Consider the following 23,208-nt stretch of genomic DNA (forward strand, 5'->3'; position numbering starts at 1 on the left):
CTTTACACAATTGTGACGATGATGATGATGAGGAGGATGATGATGATGTAATCCACTCCACTGTCTAGGTTATCAGTGCTCATTTAATTGGTTTGCAGTTTACTACTTGATATTTATTTATAATATTAATAGTCCTAATTGTGTTCATGTGCTAGTTTCTTTATTCAGTGCCTAAAGTCCTTAAGGAAAAGAATATTTAATTCAATTTTATTCAAAAAGTATTTCCTCCACTGTATGAGTCCCTGGCACATGGGTAAGTGCCTACTGAGTACAGAAAATATAGTAACTGCTGAGGAAAACATTTTTAAAATAGATGTGACACCATCTCTGCCTTGGATATGTTTATAGCTCTTTAGGAAACAAATCAAAAACATATATATGTTTTATATAGATTCACATATATTCATAAATTCATATATATACATATGTTCATATATATGATTTTATATATTCATACATATTCATATATATACATATATTCATATAAATGTGTTTAAGTCCATTTTCTGTTGCTATAACAGAATATCACAGATTTGGTAATTTATAAAGAAAAGAGATTTATTTGGTTCATGATTCTGGAGGCTGGGAAGTCCAAGGGCATGGTGCTGGCATCTGCTTGGCCATCTGGTGAGGGCCCTGTTGCTGTGTCATAACATGGCAGAAGGGCATCACATGGCAAGGAAGAAAGAGGGCAAAAGTGTGCAAGACAGAGAGAAAACAGGGACCAAACTTATTCTTTTATCTTTACCCCTGTATCACTCCCCAAGGTAACCAACCCACTTCTGCAATAATGGCATTAATCCCATTCATGAGAACAGAACCCTGATGGCCTAATCATCTTTAAAGACCCCATCTCTCAGTACTGTTACAATGGCAACTAAGTTTCCAACACGTGAACATGTGTCCTTTTGTAGGACACCTAGCAATATGCTTTTTATTATACTCATATACAACCACAGAAATAGTTCAGATTATTATAGTTGATTTGCAAACATATACATTAATGTATAAGATACAAAAATATCTGTATAAATAACTATAATGTAAAGTGTAAGGACTGTAGAGGGAGTTGGGAAGCCTTCCCAGAGGCCATACTTGAGGTAGACATAGGCAGATAAAGAATTTTCCATGAAGAGGAGGAGACATTTCTTACTAAATGAGAGAAGAACTATACAAAAGATACCAGGTGACATAAAATACTTGAGATTCTGGGAAAGGGGAGGAGTTAGGCATTATTGATGTGAGAATGCACATCAGGGAAGGAAAGCTATGAGATGGGTCTAGACAGATAGGACAGGATGTATTTGTTTGTGTTTTGTCCTACAGGCAATGAGAGCCTTGGAAGGCTTCCCAGCAGAGGTAAGAAGAGACAGAGAATATGCATTTCAGAAAGATCTTCCCAGGTAGCAGTTGGAGGGTGATTGGAAGTAGTGTTTTGTGAAACTGTAGAGCAGTCAGGTGATTGCCAGAGTCTAGGTGGCCAACAATAACCTGAATGAAGGTGGTGGCAATGGGAGAAGTGGGAAGAGAAGGAAGGTACATCTCAGAGGAGGCTTGAGGACTGGTGGGATGTGGCAGGGAATTGCAAGGAGGAGTTGAGAGTGGGCCTTCTTGAAGCAGTGCACAGCCTGCTTGGTGACAGAATTCCTTAATCTAGTAGCACCTTGGGTAGCTGAGTTTCTGTACCTAGTAATGCAAGGGTGGCATCCCAGTTTTGTGAAACCTGAAGCAATCAATCTGAAAGCCCTCTTAGAAAAAAAATACAAAATGGGTACAAAAGTGAATACACATGTAGAGTAAGAGAAGAAATCACAACAAATTACAAACAATGAAAAGCTGAAAAATAATATAAATATTGGAAATGTCATAATTTTATTATAACTTTATTAACTAACGGCCTGACATATCTCTAAAATACATTTTCCGTGCATCTTTTCTCTGTATACTTTTTGTAAATTGAGATAAAAGTCATATAATACAAAGGCCACCATTTCAAAGTCCATGGTTCCATGGTTTTTATGTCACACAACCACTACTTAATTGCAAAACATTTCCATCATCCTAAAAGAAATTCTGTCCCTATCAGCTGTCAGTCCTACTTCTCCCCTCCCCCATTCCCTGTAACTACTAATCTATTTTCTATTTCTATGGATTTGCCTGTTCTGGACATTTCATATAAATGGTATTATGTAATATGTGTCCCTTTGTGTCTGGTTTTTTTTTTTACTCAGCATAATGTTTTCAAGGTTCATTTATGTTGTCATTTGTAACAGTACTTGATCCTTTATGTAAAACATTTGAGGTAAAATTCACATAATATGAAAGTATTCATTTAAAGTGAACAGTTCATTTGTATGTTCTCAATGTTGTGCAACCACCACCTCTATCAAGTTCCAGAACATCCTTATCTCCCCAAAAGGAAACCCAATACCTATTAAGCAGCTATTCTCAATGTCTTCCTTCCCAGCACCTGGTAACCACCAATCTACTCTCTATTTCTATGGATTTACCTAGTCTAGATCTTTCACACCAATTGAATCATACAAGATGTTACCTTCTGTGTTACGCTTCACTTTGTGTAATGTTTTTGAGGTTCATACACATCGTAGCATGTATTGGTACCTCACTGCTTTTTATGGCTAAATAATACTCCATTGTATGACTATACCACACTTTGTTTATCCATTCATCTGTTGATGGACATTTGGGGTTTTTCTGCCCTTTGACTATTATGAACGGTGCTACTATGAACATTTGTCTACACATAGATTTTTGGAGCACCTGATTTCAATCATTTGGTGTATATATCTAGGAGAGGAATTGCTGGATCATATGATAATTTAATGTTTAACTTTTTGAGGAATTGCCAAACTGTTTTCAAAAGCAGCTACACCATTTTATATTTTTATGTGAATGCACAAGATTTCCAATGTCCACAAATCCTACCAACACTTGTTTTCCTTTTTTTTTTTTTCCATTATTAGGTGTGAAGTGGCATCTCATGTCATTTTGATTTATATTTTCCTATAAGGAAGGGCATCTTTATATGTACTGGTTGGCCACTTGTGTGTGTGTGTATATATATACACGTGTGTGTGTGTATATATATAGTAGCACTATGTGTGTGTGTGTATATATATACACACATATACAAGTATATACATGTGTATATGTTTATTTGAAGAAATACCCTTTCGATCCTTTGCCCATCTTTAAATTGAAGTACTTGCCTTTTTTGTTATTGAGTTGTAAGAGATCTTTATATATATTGGATATTAGACCCTTATCAGATACATAATTTGCAAATATTTTCTCCCATTATGTAGGTTATCTCTTTAATTTCTTGATAGTGTCCTTTGACACTATCAAGTCTTCTGTTTCCTTACTGATCTGTTTGCTCTATCCATTATTGAAAATTGGATATTGAAATCTCCTACAGTTATCATTAATTGGCTATTACTTCCTTCAGTTATGTTAGTTTTTGTTTGGTGTTTTGGGGCTCTATTTTTAGATGTATGTGGGTTTATAATTGTTATATCTTCTCAAGGGACTGAGCCTTTTATTATTATATGGTGCCTTCTTTGTCTCTAGTAGCATTTTTGCACTAAAATCTATTTTGTCTGATACTAATATAGCTACTCCAGCTGTCTTTTGGTTATGTTTTGTATGAAATATCTTTTTCAGTCTTTTGCTTTCAACCAATTTGTATCTCTAAATCTAAAATGAGTCTCTTATAGACAACATAGAGCTGGATCATGTTTTTTCATATATCTTACCAATCTCTGCCGTTTAATTAGAGGGTTTAATCCATTTAAATTTAACATAACTACTGATAAGGAAGGACTTCTGCTTTTTGCTATTTGTTTCTTATATGTCTTATATCCTTTTTATTCCTTAATTCTTCCAGTACTGCTCTCTTTTATGTTAAGTAGATATTTTCTACTGTGCCATTTAAATTCCTTTGTCATTTCTTCGACTATATTTTTGAGTTATTTTCCTAGTGGCTGCCTGGCAATTATAATTAATCTCTTAATTTATAACAATTTAGTTTAGATTAATACCAACTTAATTTCAGTATATCAAATCTTTGCTTCTCCATAGCTCCATTCTCCCCACCCACCCCCATGCTATGCTGTTATTGTTACAAATTGTATTCGTATACATTGTGTGTCCGTCAACATAGATTTATAAATACTGCTTTATGCAGTCAAATCAGAATGGGGAGAAAAAAGTGTTACAAAAAATTAAACGTATTTTATATTTCCTTGTATAGTTATCTTTACCAGAGATCTTTAGTTCTTCATATGGCTTTCAGTTACCATCTAGTGTTCTTTTATTTCAGCCAGAAATACTTTCTTTAGCACTTGTTGGAGGGTAGGTCTATTAGCAACAAACTCTCAGTTTTTTTTTTATCTGGGAATGTCTTCATTTATTTTTATTTTTGAAGGATACTTTTGGCAGATATAGAATTCTTCGCTGACTCTTTTTTACTTTGAGTCCTTTGAATACATCATTCCAGTGTCTTCTAGCCTCTGGGATTTTTAATGAGATATCAGCAATTAATCTTATTGAGGATTCCTTCTTGAATCATATAGAGTCGAGTTGTTTTCCACTTGCTATTTTCAAGATTCTTTGTCTTTGTCTTTGGTTATGGTGTATCTCTCTATGGATTTTCTAAGTTTATCCCACTTATAGTTCATCGAGCTTCTTGGATGTATAGACAACATTTTTCATCAAATTTTAGTTTCCTGCCATTATTTTTAAAAACACACACACACTCTCTCTCTCTCTCTCTCCTCTCTTCTCCTTCCAGGACTAGCATTATGTGTATGATGACATCTCACAGGTCTCTAAGGTTTCTATTAGTTTTTTGCTTTATTCATTTTTCTTTTGTTCCTCAGACTGGATAATCTCAATTGATCTATCTTCAAGTTGCTGATTCTTCTACCTGTTTAAATCTACGATTGGAATCGTGTTTAAATCTAGATGGAATAGTCCCCTAGTGATTTTTTTATTTCAGTTACTATACTTTTGAGTGCCAGAATTTCTGTTTGGTTATCTTAAAAATAAAATTTCTATCTTTTTATTCATTCATTCATTCATATATTAATTAGACAGAGTCTCAATCTGTCACCCAGGCTGGGGTGTAGTGGCATGACTTCAGCTTACTGCAGCCTCAATCTCCCAGGCTCAAGCAATCCTCCCACCTCTGTCTCCCAAGTAGCTGGGACTACAGGCTCACACCACCATACCTAGCTATTTTTTCTATTTTTAGTCTCATGATGTTGCCCAGGCTGATATCAAACTCCTCAGATCAAGCAATCTGCCCACCTCAGCCTCCTGAAGTGCTGGGATTATAGGCATGTGCCACCACACCTGGCTTTTTAATTGGTATTTTTACTTGGTAAGACATTATTCTGATATTTTTAGTTCTTCAGATATTGTTTCCTTTCACTTTTTAAACATATTTCAGGTAACTAATTTAAAGTGTATTCTAGTAAATTCAATGCCTAGGCCTCCTCAGAGATAGTTTCTATTAACTTTTTTTCCTGTGTTTGAGCCATACATTTTTTGTTTCTTTGTATAGCTCATAATTTTTTGCTGCAACCTGGATGTTTTGAGTGTTATGTGGCAACTCTGGAAAATAAATTCTCTCCCCTCCCCAGGGTTTATTGTTGCTGCTGTTCATTTTATTTTCATTTGTTCATTGAATGATTTTTATAAACTAATTCTGTAAAGTCTGTATTCTTTGTCATGTTTGACCATAGAAGTCTCTGTTCTGTTAGAACAATAATTGGACAGAGATTTCCTCAAATGCCTGAGACCAAAAATATTACAGTGTTTGCCAAGAGACTCTGTGTGTTGGGGCCTGCCTTTAACACTTAGCCAGGCAGTTTACAATTCTGCCTTAGCCTTCACTTCCTTCTTGTGTAAAGCTTCAAGGTCATCCAGAAGTCAGAGCTTAGGGTCTTGATACGTCTTTCCTGGGCAGGCATGGCTTCTAGATTCCCAGGAATATGCATGTACTTTGCAAAGCCTTCATGAATATAACATTTCCCAGCCTTTTCTTCCTAATTTTTTGGTTTGTAGCAACTATTTATCACCTCAGGCAGCAGACACTAAAACATGTGCCTGTAGATGCTTTTGACAAACGCTTCCCCTACCCCCACATAGCTTTTGGACTGGGTGAGTTCCAGGTCAAGTGAAATAAAGACAAGCCTTTGGAGCAGACTTCCACAGAGCCACCACATATGTTTTTAAAGGGAAAATAATTACAATTCTTTTTAAATGAGTTTTATTCTAATTGTCGCTCCAATACCAGGAATGCCAGCTATTCCTTTCACAAGTACCTCTGAGTTGGGTGTGAGGTATGGTCCGAGGTTAAGTTAAAATGCCACAAAGCTTACTGAGATTCAGTGCTTTCCTTGAATAAACACTCCCTGGTGGCTGCAAGCCTCTAGTTAATTTCTAGAGTTGAAAAAAGTTGCTTCTGATCATTTTTTCCAGTTTTTTTTTATTTGCTTTTATGGAAGGGTAAAATATTAGAGTGCCTTACTCCACCATTTTCACTGAAATCACTCCTCTCTGTATTCTTTCTTATTGCCTCTTGCTATGACAATTTAGTAACATGATTTTTCATTGAAAAAGTAGAAAGATAATCCAATTTTTCCTTTATCATGGTTGACCACATTTCTTTGTTTGTTTGTTGTTGTTTTTTTGTTTGACAAGGAGTCTTGCTCTGTCACCCAGGCTGGAGTGCAGTGGCACGATCTCGGCTCACTGTCAGCTCCGCCTCTTGGGTTCATGCCATTCTCCTGCCTCAGCCTCCTGAGTAGCTGGGACTACAGGCGCCCGCCACCATGCCCGGCTAATTTTTGTTTTTTTAGTAGAGACGGGGTTTCATCGTGTTAGCCAGGATGGTCTCGATCTCCAGACCTCATGATACACCCGCCTTGGCCTCCCAAAGTGCTGGGATTACAGGCGTGAGCCACCGTGCCGGGCCAACCACATGTTTTTGAAAAAATTATGAAGAGCTTAGAAAAATTCCTTATAGATGGTGAGCAGTGTCACTTTTACAATCTCCTCAAGTTTCCTGCTCAGACAAGGCTTGTTGGTCGAGCAAGACTTCAGAGAACTCCAGCTCTTTGATCATAGTTGGCATGGCACTGGCAACGAATACCCTGGCAGCTAGTAAGCCTTGGCCAGTCTTTTGCACCTCTTCCTCTTCCCCATATTCTGCCCTTGCTGGGCTGGTCCTGGGGTTAGGGAGCAAGATGCCTAGAAACATGGTCCTAATGGACCCTGCACAGGGTGCAGAGCAGCCTCAGTTTCAGATACTCTTCCAGGGATCAAAGATAGGGTCCAAGTGCTCCCCGGCAGCTGCCAAAGGCAAATTATCACAGCAGGGCAGGCGAATGTGAAGGTATTGCTGGCAGTCTGCCAACCCCACTTACAACCCTGGGACCACTGGCAGGGCACAGACAAAATATGAATATAATAGAATATAGACAAATAATATAATATAGACAAAATGAATATAAAACCAACCTAAATGCCCATCAGTTGATGACTGGATAAACAAAATGAGCTCTGTCCATACCAGGTATTTTTATTCGGCAATAGAAAGAAATCAAGCTCTGATACATGCTGCAACGTGGGTGAACCTTGAAAACATCATGTCATGTGAAAGAAACTAGTCACAGAAAACCATGTATGATATGACTCCACTTATATGAAATGTCCATGAAGGGGCGAGGTGGCTAACGCTTGTAATCCCAGCACTTTGGGAGGCCAAGGTGGGCAGACTGCTTGAGCCCAGGAGTTTCAGACTAGTGTAGGCAACGTGGGGAAGCCCTGTCTCTACTAAAATTACAAAAAATTAGCCGGGCATGGTCGCGCACGCCTGTAGTCCCAGTTACTTGGGAGGCTGAGGTTGGGGGATCACTTGAGCCCAGGAAGTCAAGGCTGCCATGAGCCATGACCATGCCACTCTACTCCAGAGCTGTTATCCAGGCTGTTTCATAAAAAGAAAGAAAGAAAAAGAAAAACATGTCCAGAATGGGCAAATCTGTAGAGATAGAAAGTAAATTAGAGGTTGTCTGGTTTTCAGGGGTTAAGGGCAGGAATGAGAAGAGATTGCTAATGGGTCCACAGTTTTCTTGTGGGGGTTACAGTAATGAAAATCTACTAACAAGTCTGTGAATATACTGTAAAAAGAACACAGAATTACAGAGCTTAAAAGGGGACATCCTATGTTATTCGTATTACATCTCAATAAAGCTGTTAAAAAGTAGGAATATAGAGAGGCCCCCTCCTTGGGCAGTACTCCTGGCTTCATCACATGTGAGAGCTGCTGCTGCTGCTTCTCTCTGAAGGGCAGCACTCAGCCTAAGACGGGACCCCTACAAGGAAGGAGCCCTGAAGCTTAAGTGACATTAGCTCCTTAGACACCTGCCTTTGGATTTGTGTCAAGCATTCTTCTTTCCTTTTTTTTTGGTTTTGGTTGTTTACTTCAGGGTGCCAAAACTTTTTTTTAAGTCATGTTGATGTGGTTTGGCTGTGTCCCCACCCAAATCTCATCTTGAATTGTAGCTCCCAGAATTCCCATGTGTCATGGGAGGGACCCAGTGGGAGGTAATTGAATCACAGGGGCGGGTCTTTCCCATGCTGTTCTTATGACAGTGAATAAGTCTCATGAGATCTTATAGCTTTATACAGGGGAGGTCCCCTGCACATTCTCTCCTATCTGCCGCAATGGAAGACACGCCTTTTGCCTTCCATCATGATTGTGAGGCTTCCCCAGCCATGTGGAACTGTGAATCCATTAACCCTCTTTTTCTTTATAAATTCCCCAGTCTCGGGAATGTCTTTATCAGCAGCGTGAAGACGGGCTAATACACATGTTGACAGATACATACTCAGTTAACATTCCCATGTTTACTAGCTCACAAGTTAACATTAAGGGAGGTGGGTGGAAGGTGACCAGGGTGATAAAAGAGAGGAGTGACATTTCAGAAATGTACTGATACAGGAGCAAAAATATATTGACACATGAGTTCCTCAATTTAAAACAATTGAAATCAACAAAACCAATCTTTTCTTTTTTTCCCCTTTCACTATAAACCCTAAGACGGACAGTGACATTGGGGGCAGCCTCCAGAAAATCAATCAGCCTCCAAAGCAACAGATGTGACAGATACCTTTGCAATCACATCTAAGGGATGCCTCAGCTCGTAGAACTCCACCCCAATCACACTCTGTAGTTTAGAACATGCTCATTCGAACATGCACAGAGATAGAAAGTAAATTAGAGGTTGTTTTGGGTTTCAGAGGGTAGAGGCAGGAATGAGAAGAGACTGCTAATGCGTCCACAGATTTTTTTGTGGGGGGTGACAGAAAATAAAAATATTTTCCTGATTTTTCCATTGTCATTTCCAGAACTGTGCCATAACTTTCTTCACACAACTTTGCTTTGGTTGACTTTTGGCTGAGTCATGGGAACTTATGGGACTAGAATACTCTGACAATTTTGGCGAATTCACATCTTGAAATGGGGATAATAGCCTCTTTCAAGTTCTGTCATCACTATTACTATTATTATTATTATTTTGAGACAGAGTCTCACTGTGTCGCCCAGGCTGGAGTGCAGTGGCTCAATCTTGGTTCACTACAACCTCTACCTCCTGGGTTCAAGTAATTCTGCTGCCTCAGCCTCCCAAGTAGCTGGGATTACAGGCGCCTGCCACTGTGCCCGGCTATTTTTGTATTTTTAGTAGAGACAGGGTTTCACCATCTTGGCCAGGCTGGTCTTGAACTCCTGACCTCGGGATCCACCCGCCTCGGCCTCCCAAAGTGCTGGGATTACAGGCGTGAACCACTGCGCCCGGCGTACCATTATTTATTAAGAGATTATTGTCTGCATGATCCCAGGGTTTGGCAAGCCATGAAGGCCTGTTCTTGTCAAGGGGCTTACCCACCTCAAAAAATACTGTGCTTTGGCAAAACCTACAGGCTGACTGATCCTCAAATCTGCTTTGGCTTCACTCTGGGCATACAGTTGGACTGTATTTCCCAGTCTGCCTTACAGTCTGGGGTGGTCATTTAAGCGAGGCCAGTAGAACATAGGCAGAAACGGTGTGCATCTTCCCCAGGTCTGCTCCCCATGGGAGCCACTCTCCCTCCCCTTCCCGCTGACTGGAATGGAAATGACTTCTAGGTCAACCTGAAGGAAAAAGGGCTGGGTCTCATACCACCACCAGAATTCCCACATGGCACTGTTAAAAGAACAGAACTTTTATTGCATTAGACACTAATGTTTGGAGGTTTCTCTGGACCGGGGGATACCCTAACTCATATAAATGTCTTTTAAATGAACCTAACCATACCAAAATGTTTTGTTGTGTAAAAAACTGCCCCAAAACTCAGTGACTTCAAACAACACACCTTTCTTAGCTCACATTTTCTGTGGGTCTACAATTCAGGCATGGCTTACCTGGGTGTCTCTGGTTCACAAAGCTGCAATCAAGGTGTCAGCCAGGGCTGCAGTCATCTCTAGGCCGGGACTGGTGGAGAATTCAGTTCTCAGCTCCTTCCCGTGGTTTTTGGCAGCATTTAGTTCTTTGATGGTTGTTGGTCTGAGGGCTTCAGATCCTTGCTGGCTGTTGGCTGAAGACATCAGTTCCCTGCCAGCGGGGCCGCTCCATAGGGCAGCTGATGACATGGCAGCTGGCTTCCCTCAGAGCAAACAAGGGAGAGAGCCAAAGAAGATGCTCCAGATGGAGCTGGAGTCCCTTTGTAACCTAATCTTGGAGGTGACATCCCACCACTTTGGCCATGTTCCATTGCTGGAAACAAATTGCTAGTTGTAGCCCATGCTCAAAAGGAGGGAATCCCACTCAGGGGCATGAATACCAGGAGGTGGGGACTACTGTGGGCCGTCTTTGAGGCTGCCCACCACACTGTGCAATTTTTTTTCCTGAAGATTTGTGGACACCTTTTAAAATGCTCTAAAGCTGTGCTGCCCAATATGGGAACCATTAGTCACATGTGACTATTTAAATCCGATCGAATTAAAAATTCAGTTTCTCAGTCACACCAGGCACATTTCAAGTCCTCAATAACCACATGTGCCTAGTGGTTCGCATATGAGACAGTGCAGATAGAGAACATGTCCATAACTGTAGAAAGTTCTATTATTGCAAAAATAAGACAAAACAAAACAACCCTCTCTTTAAAAAGCTGGGTTTCTCCAGAATTGTGAAGCCACAAACAGGGCTTCTGGGACACCTAGACTGTGTTTCTGCATTCATTTCCACCCATATTGTTCATCTGTCTCCTTCCAGGAACTCAGTTGTAACTAGTCTCTTTCCTTCCTGAAAGCCTACTCTCAAAAGAAAAATAATTAAACAAATTCACACTAAGGTGTAAACGACTATCTTTTAACATCGTTTTCTCAAAGGTACTTCCATTCTAACCAGACTAAATCTGAATAAATAAATTCTCAATTGTGGCACTTTAGATGTCAGCTTTACTGATTTGGAGAGGAGTTTCAAGTCTTTGGAATGCTTTGAAACTCAAAGACTGAAATGAGAACACTCGCCCCTAATCTATCTGACTTTTGAATTCTGGTTTTCACATGAATTTTTCCATAGTAGAGAGTAACCTGGGTCTGGACGTGTTCTAATTTAGCATCATATGTGCAAACATCAAACAAATAATATAGTAGACTCCATCTCTATGTACTCATAATGGGGGACCACCATATCGGGAGAACTACATTATGACATCTTAATACCTAGTTTTTCCTCTTGGATTCATCATTTAACTTGTTTCAACCAGAAGGTTGCCTTTCAGCTGCAGAGGGAAAACAGAAGTTCTTTGACAGAGACAAAAAGCGCTGGAAATGACTCGTTGGTGTTTTTCCGCCTGAGCAAGCAGGCCCCCCTTACTAGATCCCGGTGCACAGTATTCACCTTCGTGGCTCGAGCAGGGTCTTTGCTGGTGCAAACATAATTTGCCACATTGTCTCCATGTGAGCGTTTGGAAGCTGAGGGAGCTGTCTCTAATGACAGGTCACAAACATCCGCGACGCGGGCTCCTTTATGCCTGCTCGGCTGGGCTGGGCGCTGGCAGCCTTGCCACTCAGGCGCTTGTTTTTGTTATGGAACAAAAGCCTCACTCCCAGCTGTGGCGCCAAAATCTCGCTCGCACTGTTCGAGTAACTGACAGCTCCGGAGCTAGGCGTAGGGGAGGCCTGAATGGGCTCCTCCAATAGCAGCCGCCTCTTTCTGCGACCCCCGCGTGTTTACCCGCAGCCGGCTGCCGGCGGGAAGGAGGCGAGGACGAAAACCAGGACGTGGAGTTGGCTCGGAGTGGGCGAGCGCCCCAGCAGAAAAGTGAAAGCCTACTGGGGCCCGCCGCCCAGGAGGAATCCGCTTTGTAACCCGGAGCCTGCGGCTGAGATGCTGTTAATTTATTTGGTTCACCCCATCAGTCTGCAAGAAATTCCCCTGACAAGTTCCTCGCGGTTTCGTGTGTCCAGTCTTTGTGATTACAGGGCGATGATGTAGCACAGAATGTGTCCACTTCACTCAGAGGAACTAATAGATAAATAACCATTTAAATCCCCAGTCCCCTGCTAGGTGCTCTGGAGTGACACGAAGAGGAGAGAAACGGAAGAAGAGATCGCTTATATGTCAGAAATGTTCATCGCTTCCTGCAAACCTTCAAAGCAAAAAGTCATGACCATCATCATTAAAGGCGGCTTATTAAACATCGAGTTGTATGTGCTGCTGTTGTGTATTGAACCGTGAAACTACAAAGAGCTTGTCCCTGGGCTAACAGATTCACATAGCAAAGAAAGTTCCCAAGTTGTACTAGGCAAAATGAGTATGCTAAATCTCTATCCTTTGCACACCAGGATAAATAAAATAGATTCATGCCTGGTCAGTGAATACTAGGAGCCTCTAACTTGGCGGAAAATTAAACGACTTTGAGGTTGTGGTTTCTGAGTTGGAGGCCACAGCGCTCAGAGCTCTGGAATTCAGGGCTGAGCGCCTTTGCTGTTCTGCATATGTTGGTCGTGTGATTTTGAAGACAGCCAACTTCTCTGGGCCTGGCTTTCTCATCAATAAGGTGGAGAAAATACATCCAGACTTGCTGTGAGGATGCAATGGGATGACTTATGTAAAGTGCCTGACACTTAAGCACACAACAAACAAATGTAATTTGATGCCAGTATCTGAGAGAGAATTTTCCAGATGTGATAGGCTACTTTCTTCAGCATGAAGAGAAAGCATTTAGGGCCGTATACCTAGCACATGGTGAGCACCCAATAGTGTTGATGCTGCACTGCTGAGCATATCAGACAAATCCTGGCTTTGCCAGTTGCCAGTTACGTTTCTTCATTTCTCTGCGCCTTGATTTTCTCATCTGTAAAATGGATATAATAATAGTACCTATCCCATAGGACATTAGAGGATCAAACAAGATAACTCATGAAACAGGCAGCTGGCAGCACTCAGTAAGTGTCATCTAGTACTATTATTGCTTTCACATCTGACAGATGATTGTTCTAGGAATTATGACTTAGTGATAGACTATATTCTCCTCAGTATAATTTAAGGACAGGAGGAAAATGGAGTTTTCCCTAGGAGCATGCCTCATCTTCCCTTCCATGCCTCTCTTCCCCTTAGATTGGGGTTCTGTCCTCTTCTCTGGGCTCCGACGATGCTTTCACTGCAAACGGGGACTCTGCATTCTGACATCCACCAGTCCTGTCCTCTCCGCAGCAATTCTTTTTTAAACTTTGAATTTTGAGATTATTTTAACATGCAGTTGTAAGAAATAACAGAGATTACGTGTACCTACTTTTCCCCAATGTACCCAGTTTTCCCCAACGGTAACATCTTGAATAACTACAGTACGATATCCTAACCAGGATATTGACAATACAATCCACCTTGTTCAGATTTCACCAGTTTTACAGTCGTGTGTGTGTGTGTATGTATTTAATTCTGTGTGTATTTACAGTGCAGTAGTGTGTATTTTAATTCTGTTTAATTCTATCACACATGTAGATTCGTGTAATTACATGAATCTACATGTGTGATAGAATTAAACAGAATTAAATTACAGAACAGTTCCAACACAAGGGTCCCTTGTCTGACATGCTTTGTACCCCAGATGTTCACTGATTACACTACTACCATTTTCCCATAAAATTCCTTTCTCCTGATTTCAAAGACTTGTTAAAAGCTTGATTAACCCATCACAAATGGCTAAGGTATTGAATGTTGTAAATGTAAATAAGGTAAATGTTGAATGGGTCATACCCCCCAAGATAATTGTTTTCTTAGAGAGAGCTTTCATGATTTTACTCTGAGGAATGAGCAGTAGGAGACTATCAGGAAACAAGATAAAAGAAAATGGGGCTCAGAATTATCACTCAATTTTAAATGTGCATGAAAAAACGGGGGTGGAAAAGAAACATGGAAGCCTGAAAGGGCTCCAGGCTGATTCATCTAAGTGGAAGTCTAACACACACACACCCCTTCAAAGTGAGAAAGGTTTCAGAAACTTCTTCCTTCACCCAGCCATTACCCACTGGAATACATAGGAAATCTCACTGCTGCAGTTGAAGAACTAGATCTCAGCCCTGCTTCCTTCCAACAACACAGGGCAGAATTTAAACAATCAGTCATTGCCCAGGCTTGCAATTGCTGGGAAAAGAGTCCTGTTTGATTGGGGTGAACCACAACCTTTTAGTATTGATGATGCTGACATATTCTTAAGGTGCAGAAAGCACTGGCTTAAAGCCTGGCAGGGGAGGAGGATAAAAGGCATTCCCTTTACAAATTTTGACATCATTAGAATGCACAATGCTCCACAAACACTTTTCCTTCTACGACTTTGTGCAAAACCTGAGAATTGCAGCACAAAATCCTGGAAGTGGAGGAATGGAAGCCTTGGTCCTCAAGTGCTTCATATCACAAGGTTGTCCTAGTGAGGAGTAGATCTGGGGCACAAGTCCTATGGCTTTCTGTGGTGCTACTGGCAAGTGAAAAAAAGGGTCAAGGGATTGGGAAGAGAAAATGTGAAGAAGTGGCATTGCCAGAGGTGATGTTTGACTCAGTTGTTTCTTATGTTCTAAAAGCGTGGTACCTGGACCAGAAGCTGCAGCAGCACCTTGCAACTTGTTAGGATGTAAATTTTCCAACCCCACCCCACATGTTTAAAATCAGAAACTTTGAGGCTGCATCCCATTAATCTGTGCTTTAACAAACTCTCCAAGTGATTCTGATGCATGGTGAAATTTGAGAACCACTAGAGCTTCCAACAAAAAGGTCCACAAAAAGTTTGTTGACCCACTAGAATGGTTAACCATTCTTACGGGGATATAGATGGAATAGTCAAGTACTACTTTAAATTCAGGAAAGAAATGTTTAAGCAACTATAAATGCTAAGCACTATTTTAGGGACAGAGGGATGAACAAGACAGACGATATCTCAATGTCATAGAGCTGCTGGTAATAAGTGCTCAAAAGAAAAAAGAATCAGGTTTGAAGTGCAATTTTAGCAGGGTGGTGAGGAAAGGCCTTTTTAAGGACATATTTGAGCAGATGCCTGAATGAAACTCAGGAGCCAGCAGGTCATGGTAAGATCTGGAAGCAGGGTGTTCTGCCAGAGAGGACTGGAAGTGTGACAGCCTGATATGAACATGAGTTTAGTGTGATGAAGGAAGACAGAAGGCAATGTAGATAGGAAGGAGGGAAAGGAGAGCAGGTTACTGAGAGGTGGGATGGAGATAGTAATATAATTACAGGGTCTTCTGGGCCTCAGAAGGAAAATTTGGATATCTTCTCAGTGTGATGGGATACTATCAGAGGCTCTTGGACAGGAGAGGGGCATGCTTTATTTTTTGTGTGTTTTACACAATTTGGCTGCTATGTGGTGGTCTGCCTGTAGGAGGACAAAAGTGAAACAGTAAGACTAGTTAGGAGGTAGTCCAGGTTAGAGATGATGAGTGCTGGATGAATACCTTAGTGGTGGAGGTGGTGGAATTGGTTGGATTTAGGATGTATTTTGAAGATAAGTCTGGGATGTGGGAGAAAAAGAGGAGTTGAGAATGACTTCTAAGTTTTTACCTTAAACTAACGGGTAAATTGCAGTGCCACTTATTAAAATGAGCAAAACTGGGGAAGAAACATATTTGAAAAGAAAACCAAGAATTTTATTTCGGTCCTGTTAAGCTTGAGATGCCTATTAGACATCCAACTATTGTGTTGGATATCAAATATATGAGTTTGCCACTCAACAGTACTACATTGAACTTATTACCTTATAGTGTGTGTGACTAGGTTAAAAAAAAAAACTATTCATTAAATGTTACAGGTAAATATTTTCAAAAAGCATTTTATAAAATAATACTTTGCTTTTTGCCATTCTCACACTCCTTGAATCTATTTTATTAAAACTTTTCACATGAGTCCTTTACATCAGGTCTCTCCCATCACTAGCACCACTTTCCCAATCTTTTAACAGTTCTGCAAACCACATCATATTCACTTCCAGATGAGCTGTTTGACATGCAGCACTTTTTGGATCTGTATATGATGTTGCCTCTGGATACTTTATCCTAACCACAGAAAATCAATCTGCTGCTTGTGATACCCTCTCCCCTCTCCAGAGTTGTTTTTTTTTTTTTGTTTTTTGTTGTTTTTTTTTTTTGAGACAGAGTCTCACTCTTTCACCCAGGCTGGAATGTAGTGGTGCAATCTCAGCTCACTACAACCTCCACCTCCAAGGTTCAAGAGATTTTCCTGCCTCAGCCTCCTGAGTAGCTAGGACTACAGGCGTGCACCCCTACGCCTGGCTAATTTTTTGTATTTTGAGTAGAGACGGGGTTTCACCATGTTGGCCATGCTGGTCTGGAACTCCTGACCTTAAGCAATCCGCCTGCCTCGGCTTCCCAAAGTGCTGGGATTACAGGCATGAGCCACTGCCCGCGGCCTCCAGATCTATCTCTTAAACATCAAACAACTATCACACTTCACCTGGATGTCTGTGGGCATCCGAAACTTGGTATTTCCTAAATGGTGCTATGTCCCCCACCAAGCCTGCTCCCCCAACTCAGTGACCAGCACTAAGGTCACCTAGTCCCTGAAGTTCAAAACAGACAATTGTCCCTGGTTCCTTTCTTTTCTTGTTCTGCCCACATCCTGTTGGTCACCAGGTTTGGTTGATTTCTGCTTTGGAATTGTTTCTCAAATCCACCCTCACCTCACTTTATCCTCTGTGGTAGCTTTACTTCAGACCCTCTTCATTTCCCTGCTTCCTGGACATGCAGCCTGTACTGTCACCCAGGGCCTCTTGCTTGGAAGAGCCCATGCTTGGTTTAATGCCCTTCTGTCTCATTCATGATAATTTTGAACAAGGAGTCCTGCATATTTATTTTATCCTGGGCTCTGCAAATTATGTAGCCAGTCCTGGCCAGGAATATCTACAGGCCTAAAAAAATACAAGCTGAATGCTATTCTGAAAGGTGGCAGCTCATGCACTTAGGGTGACATTGGATTTTAGATTCTAGAAGACATAAATACCCTGGGTAGGGGATCACTGATTATTTGCAAGGTATGTAAAAGGGATACAGAGATCACTGGGAGAAACAAGCCGAACATGAATTGAGAATAAGACAAAGGTATTTAACGCTGACGAGAACATGGTATCACTTACAGTAGAATAATGTAGGAAAAAACCTTGTGAAACAACATAGGTAAAATGATCATGGTGTGGTGGCTGGAACTCTGTATTGAAAACCTATTGGAAAAGATTCGGAAACAAATATTAAGGATCATTATTTTTATATCCAAGATCATCACTAGCTATTTCCTCTCTGCACTGAAAACTGAGTAAGGGAAGTGGCAACAGAATACATAGAGAAAAATCTTTTTGTGGATGTGTAGATTGTTATATGTAACATAATAAATTAGCAAAGAGGCAAGACTATTCTTGTGTTTTTCTTACTGGTCACTCTTCTTGTCCTTTCCTTTTTCTTCTTCTTCTTTTCCTGTTTCTCTTTATTTTTCTTCTCCTCACTCCTCTTAAGTTCTGGAAAGCAGCAAGGAGAAACAGTATTTATTCTGAAATAAAGGTTTTGATTGGAATTCTAGCTTCGGCCAAGCCAGCTTTGCCTGCTGTGTGGCCATAGGAAGCAAGACATCAGGTGGCAGGATGGCTGTGACTAGATAAATAGATGGAGCCACTGGGGGCATGAGGATAATGGGGTTTATATGGAGGAGATGATGGAACAAACAGCTCCACCATAGCTTTTGTAGAAATGTGACAAAAATGTTGCAAGTAACCTCTGCATCCACAGTGAAAGAAATGTAAGGTAATCAAGGCTGCCCTCCCCAGCCCTCCTTCATCCTTGCACTTTGTCGACTGGAAGGACAGTATATCTACAATGGTTTAAGGAAAATTCTTTATCCTGGCAAGTATGGTAAGTACTGAGGAATTTTTACACTTCTTACAAAATTCTGTCTCACTCTCATTTTTTTTCATATTAACAGGCATAACAACAAGAAGAAATTTATGACTAGCTTTTAAGAAATCCCAGTGGTATTTATATCAGCATATGCTGATGTCTCATTCTATTTTATGGCTTTCAAAACTCCCATGATAGGTTGCTGGGGTTAATTTAGGTACTTCTTCCCCTGGAAAAGCTTGATAATAAAATAACAAACATAGAAACTAAAATGGTGTAGATAAAAATAGCACTGGAGGCAAAGGGGATAGATTAGGAGCTTTTGATGTCTGTCACCAAACCTGAAAATACCCTAATTGGAAACCTGATGAAGGTAATAAATGAGAGTTGTTAAAAAATAAGCTCAAATTCAAAACATTTAATTTTTAAAATTAGGTAGACAGATGAGAAAAAACATAGTTACGGTAGTTTGGATTTGCAGCAAAGTATCCTGGGTGTGATTTCTCTTTTTTTAATTTTCTCAGTCAGATCTACCTAAAAATGGATCTGGAAAGTAGAAAATGACCCTTGGAAGGTTTGAGCCTTCACCATCCAACATGATAGCCACTAGTCACATGTGGCTATTCATACTTTAATTAAAAGTAAATAAAATCTAAAATTCCATTCCTTATTTGCAGTAGGCACACTGCAAGTACTCCATAGCTGCATGTGGCTGGTGGCTGCTGTTAGTGAACAGCACAGATATAGACTATTTCCATCACTGCAGAATGTTCTAGCAGGTGAGCCATTTGTATGCTCACATTTATATTAATGTTAAATACATTAAAAGGGCTAGGTTTAGTATTTTGGAAAGCATTGCGTATTAGAGGTATTATGCTAATTATTATTTAATCCTTAAAATATTTTTCTTTTCTTTTTTTTTTTTAGAGGGTGTCTCACTCTGTCACCCAGGTTGGAGTGCAGTGGCATGGTCTCAGCTGACTGAAACCTCTGCCTCCCAGGCTCATGCAATTCTCCCATCTCAGCCTCCTTAGCTGGGACCATAGGTGTGCACTGTCATCCCCGGTTAATTTTTTGTATTTTTTTTTTTCTGTAGAGACAGGGTTTCATTATGTTGCCCAGTCTGGTCTTGAACTCCTGCGCTCAGGTGATCCACCTGCCTCAGCCTCCCAGAGTGCTGGAGTTACAGGGATGAGCCGCCACACCCAGCCATTAAGCCTAGAAATATTTCTATTAGGATAGAAGGATTAACTAAGGGTTATTAACTAAAACACAGAAAGAAAGGCATGTAAGTAATAACTAAGTAAATGAGAATCAAATCTGCAAACTAAATTTTAAGAATTCTTCCCAGCAATAGCACATGACTGTAGTATAAAGAAATTATGATGTGACATAAGCAAGTAAAAAAATAGTTGTTGAAATGAAGCCTTGCTGCAGGTAAATGTATAAAAGGAAATAGGAATTGATGGTAAATGATAATGGATGAAGTCTAGCAGAAGTCATTGGTACAAACATTGGTGGGAAACAGGAATAATTTGTAAATAAGTTCAATGAAGAAAGGAAAAGAAAGGCCCATAGGTAAACCTAAAGATTTAGAGAAGAAAATGTGAAGAAATTTAACAACAAAGCTAGAGAAGTACTTGCAGAACATATGGCAATAGGGTTTTTAACGTCAAGGGCTCACACAAGTGTATATGAAAAACTCTAATTCTATCAGAGTTATGGGCAAAGGATAAGAAAATAATGTGCAGAAGGGGAAGTAAAACTTGAACACATGGGAAACTATGTTTTTCATTAATGATCAAAGACAAAAATTAAAACAAAATAAAATTTGATGGAACATTTGTCAAAGTGGCAAGGGAGAGAATGATGGAAAAAGTGAGACATGATTAAAGTAAGCGAGCATGCAGGACGCCAGCCACTTTCTTGTGGTTTTCAGAGTGCACACTGCAGCAAACTCTTTCATTAAGCCATCTAGTCAAAGGTATCGAGAAAATGTGCATACTATTTGACCAACTGATTCTACTTCTGGCACTGATCCTAAGGAAAGAATCCAAAAGGTGTATAATACTTTCTGTACAAAGGCTGGCAGCACTATATTACACAGCAAGATGTGGTGAAATCATCGCACAGCTTGACACAATGTTCTGCAGTAAGAATTTTGCTATGAAGAGTTTTTACTCTTTATGTTTAAATTAACTGTAATATTTGAATACATTCTTTTTTATTGTTATTATTTTTGAGACAGAGACTCGGTCTGTTGCCCAGGCTGGACTGCACTGGCGCTGTCTCAGCTCACTGCAGCCTCTACCACCTGGTTTTAAGTGATTCTCCTGCCTTAGCCTTCTGAATAACTGGGATTACAGGTGCCCACCACCACGCCCAGCTAATTTTTGTATTTTAGGTAGAGATGGGATTTTGCCTTGTTGGCCAGGCTGGTCCTGAACTCCTAATCTCAGGTGATCTGCCCACCTCGGCCTCCCAAAGTGCTGGGATTGCAGGCATGAGCCACTGTGCCCTGCCCATTCTTTTTAACAAGGCAAAAAATAGGGAAAATGGGAGACTTCCTTTGCCTCCTCCCTGAAGCCTGTTCACCTCCCTAGAGGTTAGCAGGTATCCTATAGAGGCTTCCCCGTATCCATCTGAAATGACACTATGTATTAATAGATGTATATAGTATATTTTGTAGGATGTTTTAAATACAAATGAGATCATGTTATAAAAAAGTATTTTATAGCTTGTTCTCTTCACTTAAAAATATATGAGTCCTTTCCTCCTTTCTCTTTTAGCACACAGTGACTTCCCTCTTTGTAGTGGCTGCATAGTGGCTCGTACATCATCAAAGACTTCTTTTTAAACCATTCTCATTTTGATGAATATTTATGCTGTTTTCAATATTTTGCTATTAAAACCAGTGCTGCAATAAGTATCCTCTCTGTATTCCTTTGTGCCACTAGGCACAGTGTTCCTCTAGGATGAATAACTAGAAATGGAATTGCCAGTTTCAACTGGCAACTGCATTGCACACACTGAAATAGTTAATATGTGTTACATAAAAAAGAAAGCAAAGCTACCATTTAACACTCACTAAAACAAAACCTGAGTCTTTGAGAAGCATGACAGATCCTGCAGCAGAATACAGCCATGTGATGGATACATACAACAGCGTACTCATACTCTCAGTAACCCTGAATAGTATGAAAGCTTTAGAATTTCTACAAGCCTGGTAAGCAAATATTATATCTAAGTGTTTTAATAACACTGAATTATTTGCATTTTGCTGCATATTAATTCTTGATTTTATGTTGATAATATTTTCTATCTTTCACTTACTTTAAAACTTTTTAATGGTGTCTTTTGTGAAAAAGTCTACAAGTTTTTTGTGATCCTATATCACCTTTGTGCTAGGGCCCTGACTTGGTATCAAGTCTAAAATGGCTATCATTCCCTAGAGGTTATAAAAATATTCACGCATATATTCTGCTAATATTTTTATGATTTATTTTTACCCTACTAGCTCCATAAACATCTACAAGTTATATACCACCATGTGTGAAAGAAAATCTCTCATTATAAAACTAGTTGGAAAAATAATGTGAGACAAAAAGGATGATGCATAGAAAAGAAATGAAAATAAATATACCAAAAACAATTACAGGGGTTATCTTTGGGTAGGGAGGTTAGATGTGATTTTTATCCTTTCTACAAGTTTGTATGTTTCAGATTTGTGATAGTATTGGTTATATTTATAACATATGGTGGCCTTTTTCTGCTCGATACAGTCATCACTCTTCTTCTCTTTAACTACATGGTTTGGTGCAGGCCATCCATCATGGCCATCCACCTTTGGCCACAAGTGTCTGCTCATGATTTGGACTTGGCCGTCCAAAAATCATTCGCTGGGATTTTTCCAGCTGATGCACATAGCAAAGAGTTCCCCTGCACCTGCTCACAAGGTGGACAAGTGTGTGGCCAGAGCTGCCTGTGGATCTGGTTCTAGTCAGCCAGATAATGAAATAAGTGTCACACACACTCAGAGAAAGAGAGAGAGAGAGAGAGAGAGAGAGAGAGAGAGAGAGAGACAAAAAGACAGAGGACCACGCATCACTTAAGGCCCCACACCTAATTTTCCCAAGCTCAGGTTCATGTGTGCTTGAATTACCCAAGCTGATAAATTCCTCTTCTGCCCTGTTTTTTTTTTCTTTAGTGTGAGTAGGATTGCAATTACTGACACCAGAAGGGTCCTGCATAAAAAAAGCTGTAAGAAAAGGAAGATGGCGAGAAAAGCCTCAGAGATATGAAAATACCATAAGTAGGAAATAATTATATATCTTAGATTGAACAATTATCAGTTTGTGGAAAGGGAGGTAAATACAAATAATAAAACATAGAAACTACTTGGTTCATGGCTGTTAGGCATCTTATTACTGAAGAAATAACTAGCAAAATAAGAAGGTAGCAAGAAAATGCATAATTTTATAATTGCTGTATTCCCAACAAAGCAGGGAAGGCTCATGAAATTAAGGGTGATGTTGTTAGGAACAGAGATGGCAATCCTAAGATACAGACAGCACCTAGAATTGGCTTAAAAGAGACACGCAGTTCCAGCACTTTGAGAGGCCGAGGTGGGTGGATCACTTGAGCCCAGAAGTTTGAGACCAGCCTGAACAACATGGTGAAACCCTGCCTCTACTAAAAATACAAACAAACCCCCCAAAAACTAG

The 23,208-nt window shown here is 40.1% G+C and overlaps 1 protein-coding gene and 1 long non-coding RNA gene across 3 annotated transcripts in view; one reads left to right on the forward strand and one right to left on the reverse strand.

Annotated features, from left to right (window-relative positions):
* Nucleotides 1-12,432, reverse strand: part of LOC105483527 (uncharacterized) — a 41,859-nt gene extending 29,427 nt beyond the window's left edge. For both annotated transcript variants that reach the window (XR_011606933.1, XR_011606932.1), the window contains exon 1: nt 10,493-12,432. This is a non-coding gene — a long non-coding RNA (uncharacterized lncRNA). The remainder of the gene's footprint in view (nt 1-10,492) is intronic.
* LOC105483530 (zinc finger protein 704) overlaps nt 1-23,208 on the forward strand; it is a 300,235-nt gene that overhangs the window by 20,652 nt on the left and 256,375 nt on the right. The gene's annotated exons all lie outside the window — the stretch shown is intronic.

The sequence above is a fragment of the Macaca nemestrina genome, chromosome 8, assembly GCF_043159975.1.
Source record: "Macaca nemestrina isolate mMacNem1 chromosome 8, mMacNem.hap1, whole genome shotgun sequence".
Lineage (NCBI taxonomy): Eukaryota > Metazoa > Chordata > Mammalia > Primates > Cercopithecidae > Macaca > Macaca nemestrina.